General features: G+C 45.0%; 1 pseudogene; it reads left to right on the top strand.

Moving 5' to 3' along the window:
- The first annotated feature begins 7,555 nt into the window (after positions 1-7,555).
- On the top strand, positions 7,556-8,778 carry LOC100348380 (COP9 signalosome complex subunit 8 pseudogene; annotated as a pseudogene).
- The last annotated feature ends 238 nt before the right edge of the window (positions 8,779-9,016 follow it).

Genomic DNA, 9,016 nt, shown 5'->3' with positions numbered 1-9,016 from the left:
CATTGGTCACGGCAGTCCTGGCAAACTGAGACAGATGCAAACTGAGGTGACATGGATGTTGGGATTATCTGACAAAGACTTTTTGAAACATTTATTTATCTGGGGGCCAGCACTATGGCGCAGCAGGTTAATGCCTTGGCCTGAAGCACCAGCATCCCATATGGGCGCTGGATTGAGTCCCGGCTGCTCCTCTTCCAATCCAGCTCTCTGCTGTGGCCTGGGAAAGCAGTAGAAGATGGCCCAAGTCCTTGGGCCCTGCACCCGTGTGGGAGACCCCGAAGAAGCTCCTGGCTCCTGCCTTTGGATCGGAACAGTTCCTGCCATTGCAGCCATCTGGGGAGTGAACCAATGGACAGAAGACTTCTCTCTCTGTCTCTACCTCTCTCTGTAACTCTGCCTTTCAAATAAATAAAATAAATCTTTTAAAAAAAGATTTATTTATCTGTTTGTAAGGTAGAGTTACATAGAGAGGGAGAGACAAAGAGAGAGGGAGAGTTCTCCCAAATGCTGGTTCACTCACCAAATAGCCACAAAAGCTATGGCAGGGCCAGGCTGAAGCCAAGAGCCTAGAATTCCATTCCGGTCTCCCGCGTGGGTGGCACTCCTGAAGGACTTGGGCCAGCATCTGCTGCTTTCCCAGGCACATTAGCAGGGAGCTGGATTGGAAGTAGAAATGGCCAGTGCTCATATGGGATGCCAGCGTCACAGCCTATGGCTTGGCCTGCTGCACCACAATGCCAACCCCTAACTGACAAAGATTTTAAAAAACTCCATTACAGGATGCTTCAACATGCAATTCTGAACACTCTTTTTTTTTTTTTTTTTTTTTTTTTTGACAGGCAGAGTGGACAGAGAGAGAGACAGAGAGAAAGGTCTTCCTTTGCCCTTGGTTCACCCTCCAATGGCCGCCGCAGCCGGGCGGCCGGCACACTGCACTGATCCAATGGCAGGAGCCAGGTGCTTCTCCTAGTCTCCCATGGGGTGCAGGGCCCAAGCACTTGGGCCATCCTTCACTGCACTCCCGGGCCACAGCAGAGAGCTGGCCTGGAAGAGGAGCAACCGGGACAGAATCCGGTGCCCCGACTGGGACTAGAACCCGCTGTGCCGGCACCGCAAGGCGGAGGATTAGCCTAGTGAGCTGCGGCGCCAGCCTCTGAACACTCTTGAAATGAATGAAAATATAGAAAGTTTCAGGACAAAGACAGAAGATATTTTTTAAAAAGGAAAATTAAAAAAACTTTTTGCCTAACCTTGAGCTGTCTGCAGAGTTTATGGTCCACTCGGTCTCCTATGGCAACTGCCCCCTCTGTCGCGAGCTCCACCTCCTCCCAACTTTGCAACAATCCATCTAAATGGCATCTCCTCTTACAAAGTCCAGACTGGGCTTTTTGCTGGGCAGGGAAGCCTTGTGCAGGAGTTCCCAAGAGTTGTCGCCCTCCAAAAGGTTTGGTTTTTTTCCCTGGTGACCTCCTGGATTCACAAGAAGCAGAGCCCCCCGCCCCGATCTGGCTCGGGGAAGGGGACTCCGCAGTCAGCACACGCTCTAGGGGCTATGAACACGGACGCCCTCCCCGGGGCAGCTCCGCTTTCCCTGGAGGGCCCTCCGTCCCCCACGTCCTACCTAAGTTTTGCTGCTCCAGGACTTCAGCTTGAACGTGGCCCGATAGGCCCACATCCGACGGCCTTGCAGCCTCACAGCCAAACAGAGCTGGCCACCTCCCCCCGCGAGACGGAATTTCGAACTGGCTCCTTGCATTGCCCTAGGTGCAGATGGCCAGTCCCCTTCTGGACAGGCTGTCCACGGCCACCTCTCACCTCTGGCCCCATCTGCTGGCCCGGGGAAAGGCCAGGTGGTGGGACCCACGGCTGCTTCGAGTCCGTGTCTCTTCCAAGGGGCGCTGCTGAGACAAGCCGTGATGGTGCTCACTAGGGTTCTCCAGGACAGCTCCAGGGAGCCCGGGGTGCAACTGAACGGGGGCTGTTTGGAAGTCGGCGCAAACCCACCCCCTACAACCGAGTGTGTCCTCTGCTCACTGCTGGAGGTGGCATCTCCCGCTGGGGTCACCAGGCCCTCGCACACAGGCGGAGGTGCCCCGCCAGGAGCCCCCTTCCCGCCCCAGGATCCGAAACTGCAGCACAACCCCCAACAAGAGCAAGTTCTGTGTCTACTGCCTGGCTCCGGCTAGCGTAATTATTTGTTTTGTGTAAAGGGAAAGCCTTTATTTATTTATTTATTTATTTATTTAAGATGTGCAGTGAGAGGACTGGATGGGGTTACAGTGTGTGACGATATTTGCCTGTCAAATTATCATTTGCATTTTTATTTGGGGATAAAAGGAAACAAAATAAAAAAAATATCTCCACAGTCGCAATAGGATCTAAGGATTTTATCAAGGTATGTGATTTTATTTCTTCATCTTTAAACCACTTTTACTCCATCTCACTACAAACAATATAATCTTAACAGGCACCACACTGTGTTTGCTATCAGGGAGAATATTGCCATAATTAAATGTTATTTCTGTGAGGACGTGTGTGTCGCAGGTTGAGACAAGATCATATGTGGCAGTATATTGCAATTTGCAAAATGGCCTCACTCCTGCTGCTTCAGTAACTCACTCCGGAACAGCAACGACTGGAAAGCGACAGACTTCCAGGATAAAGGTGCAGTGATGGCTGCAGACAGCTACAACAAGTGATAAACAGCATCTATCAAAAACAAAAAATAAAATGCAGAAAAGACTAGGCAGCAGACCTTCCACAAATACTGTATTTATCCACACAAATCTACAGGCCTCCGTCCTCTCCCATATGTTCCATTTCGTCCTTTTTGCAACAGGAATGCCTACCCTGAGGGTAAATCAATTTAAAAAATCAAAGAGTAACCACTCGTTCATGCAGAGGTAGCATCCTTGTGGGAGCATGCTTCTGGATTACAATGAAATCTGAGGAGTAAGCACTGCCCTGTTGGTTAATAAATGTTCCTATCTCTAAGAATTCTTTTTTTTTATATAGGTTCTTTATTTTATTGTTTGATGACAGAAAGTGTAGAAATATCCATTATATTTATATATCCATTATATTTTCTTCCTAGAGTTTTTCAAATAAATGCATTTAATATCTATGTAGATATTTATAAAAATATAAATTGTTTTTAGAGCATTAATTGATCACCTACCCTTTGCAATATTCAATATTAGAACTAAATACAACGTAAGCTATGTTCTCTTCTTTTTTCTTTTTTTTAACTTTTATTTAATGAATATAAATTTCCAAAGTACAGAATATGGATTACAATGGCTTCCCCCCCATAACGTCCCTCCAACCCGCAACCCTCCCCTTATCCACTCCCTCTCCCCTTCCATTCACATCAAGATTAATTTTCGATTCTCTTTATATACAGAAGATCACTTTAGCATACATTAAGTAAAGATTTCAACAGTTTGCTCCCACACAGAAACATAAAGGGAAAAATACTGTTTGAGTACTCGTTATTGCATTAAATTTCAATGTCCAACACATTAAGGACAAAGATCCTGTTCACATATTTGCTGTGAATATTTTTCATTGGAAAAATGATATGATCAATGATAATTATTTAATAGTTCAGTGCTGACAATGCAAAGGGACGGAAATACAAATAGGGAAGTCATAATGTTTGGCTGTTTCACAGCCATAGTGAAATCGGATGACCTCTGAAGAGGAGGCTGGTCCAGCACTACTAACCTAACCATGGGAGGTAAAAAGGATTTTATCATCTAGCCTGTAGGAGCAATTATCCAAAGTTAGCTTAAATGTGTATACCTGCACTGAACTAGATGGATTAAACAGAAACCTATTCTTAATATTTTCAGAAAATAACAAATTAAACTGAATTGAGAAGTAAAATATCCAGAATACAGATCTTCTTCATGAAACAGAGAAATTCAAAGAGTGAAAACACATTAGCATTATGAGTCTGCTTAGTGTAAAACAATACATTACAGTCGACCTTACTCCTGTTTAAAAAAATTCACTTTCAATGCACAACCTGTTCCAGTTAATTCTTTGTTCGAGCAAAGCAAGATGATTTCCCCTATGTTTTACACTGAGGAAGTAAAAATAGATGAAGTGTGTACCAACAATCTCTCTGTAAGAATAAAAATACAGTATTAAAAATAGGCCTCTTATTCCAACATATAGACACTCACATAAGCATATCACCTATAATCTGAAATCTGAGAGACCAACAGGAATCAAGACAGGAGTGCCATGGGGTATCAGCACTTTAGGGAGAAAGACAGGAAGTCAAAATAAGTGTGACATTAGGCGTGAGGCTCTTACAGAATAAGAAGATGGTGTCAGCCATTAACTCGTAAAAAGAAATTGGTTTAGACTAGACAGAGAGGTGGGGTTTGCAGACAAAGATGCAGACACACAGGAACCATTTACAGCAAGGAGTGTACCTATGTTGAGAGAAGTTCCCACATAACTTTTGCACAGGATACAAATTCATCAAGTATGTTCTATGAAGTGTTATTTCAATCATGTAGCATAATTAAGGAACAAAGTAATACAGATAGCTGGGTCTTAGCCTTACAAACAGTTGCTCTTATCATTTAAAAGTATGTTGAAATTGGAATAATTCTGGTGTATTGCCAATATATTCTGTCTTGTTTAACACAATACCTAACTCTTGGGGAGTGGGGAGACATTGGGCAAAAGGCTTCATACTTGTAGTTACAGAGAGGAATAAAGAATTTAAGATTATGAAGATGCTAAATGAAGATGCAATTATTCCATAGTATACATTATAATCTTTCCAAAAATGAAATTTGAAAAACCTAATTCTTTTTCATAAATTTATAATTTATAACACTGTCTTACTATAATATAATGCTGATACCCTTAGAAATTACAATTGTATTCAAAGCTATTTACTACCACATTAAATGTTCCCAGATTATTACAAAACTTTTCCCGCTGGCCCAGGTAGGATACCCCCATCATTTTTCTTTGTTTAAAATACTCAAGTGTAAGCTTAATTTTAATCTTGACTAAAACAAAATAACATACTACCAAAATTTTGAACCTTGCATATTAATGTAAAAACATCAATTCAAGAGAAAAATGCCTGAAGTCTTCTCTATGCAGTAACAACAGTAATATAATAGATATTTTGAATGGAGGAAGGTGTGTTTGCCTTCTCTTAAGTTTTTGGAACACATCTGACTTCTAAATAAATAAAACGAAAATTTACTGAAAAAAAAAAAATCATGGGGCTGGCACTGTGATGTAACAGGTTACACCACTGCCTGGAATACCAGTATCTCATATGGGTGCCACTTGGAGTCCTAGTTGCTCCACTTCCAATCCAGCTCCATGCTAATGTGTATGGGAAAGCAGCAGAACATGGCCCAAGTCCTTGATGCCCTGCATCTATGTGGGAGACATGGATGAACCTCCTGGCTCCAGGCTTGAGAATGGCCCAGGCCCCGGGCAATGCAGCCACTTGAGGAGTGAACCAACAGAACAAAGATCTCTGTCCTTCCTGCTCTCTCTGTAATTCTGTCAAATAAATAAATGAATCTTAAAAAAAAAAAAAAAAAAAAAAAAAAAAAAAAAAAAAAAACAGAAAAATTGAAACAAAAAGAACAATAAGATCAGTGAAATGAAGTGCAGGTTTTTTGAGAAAAATAAAACGAGAAGGGGGGAGGGGGAGGAAGGGAGGGAGGGAGGGAGGGAGGGAGGGCGGGCCTAAATTAATAAATCAGGGATGCAAAGGACATGTTACAGCAGATACCACAGAAACAAAAAAGATCCAAGTACTCCACAGTGTCAGGAAAATGGCGCAGTTTTATCTACACCCTGATTTACAAACTATGCCCTGGCTCCCACCGCCATTGCTGAAAGCCAGGTAGCCACATAACCCAACCTGTGCCAAGCTCCACCCTCAATCTGATAGGATTGGCTATGCCTGCTTCCCTGGCCACCCTCCGGCAAAGCTTTCAAAGGACCTGTTCCTGAACACGTGGCTCTTCTCGGCTTCTCTCCTCTCTCTTGAGCCTTCCTCTCCTCTCTCACTCCCCTCTTTCCTCTCCTCTCATCTTTCTCTCTTATTCTCCTTCTCCCTCTTCGCCCTTTCCCGCCGGTCTGCTGGGTTTTCCCCAATAAACCCTTTCCCTTACTCCAGTGTTTGGTGTGCTTTGTGACGGCTAAAAGGAATTATCACAAACACCTATATGCTAACAAACTGAAAAATCTAAAAGAAATTGATAGATGTCTGGATACACACAATCTACAAAAAGTGAGTGATGAAGACACAGAAAATCTAAATAGACCAATAACCAAGATGCAGACTCAATCAGTGATACAGACACTCAAAATAAAGAAAAGCCCAGGACCAGATGGCTTCACTGCTGAATTCCACCAGACTTTTAAAGAACTAATTCCCATTCTTCTCAAACTATTCAAAAAAGTTGAAAAGTAAAGAATGCTCCCAAACTCCTTCTACGAGGCCAGCATCACCTTAAATCCAAAACCAGAAAAAGATACAACACAGGAAAAGAACCAATATTCCTGATAACCATAGATGCAAAAATCCTGAACAAAATACCAATAGAACCCAACAACACATTAGAAAGATCATTCACCCAGAACAAGTGGAATTTATCCCTGGTATAAAGGGATGGTTCAACACATGGAAATCAAGAAATGTGGGGCCAGCACTGTGGCCTCGGAAAACATAAGATGGCCCAAGTGCTTGGGCCCCTGCACCCACGTGGGAGACCCAGAAGAAGCTCCTGGCTCCTGGCTTTGGATCAGCTCAGCTGTGGCCATTGCAGTCATTTGTAGAGTGCATCAGAGGATTGAAGACACTTCTCCCACCCCCAGCTCTGCCTTTCAAATAAGTGATAAAAAAAATCTTTAAAAAAGGTGATACATTACATTAACAAATTAAAGAATAAAAACCACATGGGCCGGCGCCACGGCTCAATGGGCTAATCCTCCACCTGCAGCACCAGCACACCAGGTTCTAGTCCCTGTCAGGGCGCTGGAATCTGTCCCAGTGGCCCTTCTTCTAGGCCCTCTTCCACAGCCCTCTGCTGTGGCCCGGGAGTGCGGTGGAGGATGGCCCAAGTGCTTGGGCCCTGCACCCCAAGGGAGACCAGGAGAAGCACCTGGCTCCTGCCTTCGGATCAGCACGGTACACCAGCCGCAGCATGCCAGCCGCAGTGGCCATTGGAGGGTGAACCAATGGCAAAGGAAGACCTTTCTCTCTGTCTCTCTCACACTGTCCACTCTGTCAAAAAAATAAAAATAAAAACCATATGAGTATCTCAATAGATGCAGAGAAACCATTTGAAAAAACTCAACATTCTTTCATGATAAAAACCTTAAGCAAATTGGGTAAAGATGGAATATTCCTCGACATAATGTAGGTAATCTATGATAAGCACACAGCCGGCATCATATTGAATGGAGCAAAGTTGGAAGTATTTCCACTAAGATCAGGAAGACGACAAGGAAGCCCACTTTTTTTTTTTTATTTTTAAAATTAAGGTAAACAAGGCCCGAGGGACTGTGCGGGGTTTGGCTGGCTGGAAGGTGCGGCGGCGAGACCGGGCGGGAAGATGCCAGTGGCGGTGATGGCAGAAAGCGCCTTCAGCTTCAAAAAGCTACTGGATCAGTGCGAGAACCAGGAGCTCGAGGCTCCTGGAGGCATCGCGACGCCCCCGGTGTACGGCCAGCTGCTGGCTTTGTATTTGCTGCATAACGACATGAATAACGCGAGATACCTCTGGAAGAGAATACCGCCTGCCATAAAGTCCGCGAACTCTGAGCTCGGGGGGATCTGGTCGGTGGGACAGAGGATCTGGCAGAGGGACTTCCCCGGGATCTACACGACCATCAGCGCTCACCAGTGGTCCGAGACGGTGCAGCCCATCATGGAGGCACTGAGAGACGCAACAAGGAGGCGAGCCTTCGCCCTGGTCTCCCAGGCGTACACCTCGATAATCGCGGACGACTTCGCCGCCTTCGTGGGGCTTCCCGTGGAAGAGGCCTGAAAGGTATCTTGGAGCAAGGATGGCAAGCTGACTCCACCACGAGGATGGTGTTGCCCAGGAAGCCAGTTGCAGGAGCCCCAGATGTTTCCTTTAACAGATTTATTCCCTTATCAGAGCCCGCCCCAGTGCCTCCGATTCCTAACGAGCAGCAGCTAGCCAGACTGACCGATTATGTGGCTTTCCTGGAGAACTGATTGATCCCAGAGTTCAAGATCCACCTTCAGAATCTTGTCCATTGACGCGTAGAGAAGCATAAAATTTTTTTTCCAATTTATTGGCTGGATTAAGCACCTCAGCATTCCTGAGTATGTGATAAAATACATGTGTAATATAAAGTGTATTATATATACTTTGAACTCAAACATACTGAAAGTTCATTGAAATAATTCTCATCATTTAAGATTGAGCAGTTTGGATGGAGCCTGTCAGTATTATGCAATTTCTATTTCCTGGTGACTCAAAATGAGCTTTTTGCTTCATGTAGAACAGTGGTTGTCAGCGGTCTTTGCGCTGCCCCCGCACAGGCCGCACTCCCATCTGTACTGTTGGCTGATGGCCGCCGTGACTGGCTGAGGTTTGAGGAGGACAGTCCCCACGGGCCACCCCGCATTGCTGGGGACTGTGACTCATCCTCATTGCAGAATACGCTCTCTTCTCCCCGGCCCCTGAGAATCACTAATGCGGATACAGAAAAATAGCCACGGGACAAATAAACCATTTCCATGGTAAACCAAGTCAGTAACATGGAGTTTTTTCCAATAGTGTGAGTAAAACCCTTGCTGGCAGTAGAGGCGTCCTGGGGAGTACGGAGCTGTCAGGCCTCCTTCAGAAGAAGGGACAGTGTGGAGTGCTCGCTGGGGACTGAAGCTCCTTAGAGAAGCCAGGCACTCAGGACCACTGTCCTGCCACCTCTTGGCTGTGTGCTCAGTCCTTGGTTCAGGTTCTGTGTGGAGAATCCCTGGACACAC

This window comes from Oryctolagus cuniculus, chromosome 12, assembly GCF_964237555.1.
Source record: "Oryctolagus cuniculus chromosome 12, mOryCun1.1, whole genome shotgun sequence".
NCBI lineage: Eukaryota > Metazoa > Chordata > Mammalia > Lagomorpha > Leporidae > Oryctolagus > Oryctolagus cuniculus.
This window is presented reverse-complemented; position numbering and strand designations above follow the sequence as displayed.